Genomic DNA, 1,352 nt, shown 5'->3' on the forward strand with positions numbered 1-1,352 from the left:
AAAAGTCTTAAAATGAAAGAGATGTCTGTGTTAGATGACTCTCTGAATTCTGTGAATATAAAGAGAAAGCAGGCTTCTGACTGAGATATGAGCAAGGAAGTGAACACTCACCTCAATACCTTAGAGCCTGAAATATTAATGTATAAGAGACACTTGAGTAAGAATTGAGAGATAGCTGCAAAAGTGTTAGCAGACACAGAAGCTTCTACATAATATATTAATAATTATATAATCTGAAGATTGAAAGAAGTCTGCTGAGTGAAGAATCTCTGATATATAAGATTATCTGATAATCAATATTTGATATCATCTGCAAGAGTAAGAGCTCTCTTGCACTTCAGAGAATAATCTTGCTATATTTGAGTGTGAGAGCTGCAGAACATGAAATATAATCTTATTCTCAGACTTAATTAATTTCAAAGGTTCAATTCACAGATTCAATGATATACATGCTATATACAGTTAACTGATAGAAAGAAAATGATTCATACAATTCTATTAACTGATATAAGAAGAACATTTCATGTCTCTGATATAGAAGAATTAAATCTGCTTACACATCAATAAGCAAAGAGAATAATTCACAAGACCTCATTCAAAAGCATTCTATATGTCATACAGAACTCAGAAGTGAAGAAAATCAAGATAAAGAATATACAGAAGAACAAGCATATGAAGAAGCTTCTGAAGAAGTATAGAAAGATCTTTTGAACAGATCTTTCACTGAAATTATCACCAGAACAAGAATTTATACATGAGATTAACACAGAGAACACAAAACCAGTCAATCAGAATGTGTACTCTCTGTCATAAACATATCTTAAAGAATAGAAGTGTCAGATCACAGATCTTCTAGAATATGATCTCATACAACTCTTATTAAGTGTATGAGACTTTTCAGTTCTATTTATGAAAAAGGCAGATGAAGAGTGATGAATATATATCAATTATTAAGCACTCAATAAGCTTATAATCAAGAATGAATATTCACTATCACAGATTCAACAACAGTTGAATACAGTTGAAAATATCTGATATCTATCAAAGATTGATTTTCTCTCAGAATACTGATAGATCTGTGTAGATGAACTGTCAGTTCTGTAAACTGCATTTAATATATAATGAAGAAAGTTCAAATTTCTAGTAATACTATTCAGTCTGACAAATACACCTGTCATCTTTCAAATAATGATGAATATGATTCTTTATAAACAGAATGAAATCTCATGTCTCATATATCTCAATAATATTCTAGTCTTTTCAAACTCATACAATAAATATCTGAAGCATCTCAATAAAGTACTTATAACTCTGACAGAGTATAAGCTCTATATTAAATCAATCAAGTGTGT

This window comes from Blastomyces dermatitidis, assembly GCF_000003525.1.
Source record: "Blastomyces dermatitidis ER-3 genomic scaffold supercont1.16, whole genome shotgun sequence".
In the NCBI taxonomy this organism is placed as follows: domain Eukaryota; kingdom Fungi; phylum Ascomycota; class Eurotiomycetes; order Onygenales; family Ajellomycetaceae; genus Blastomyces; species Blastomyces dermatitidis.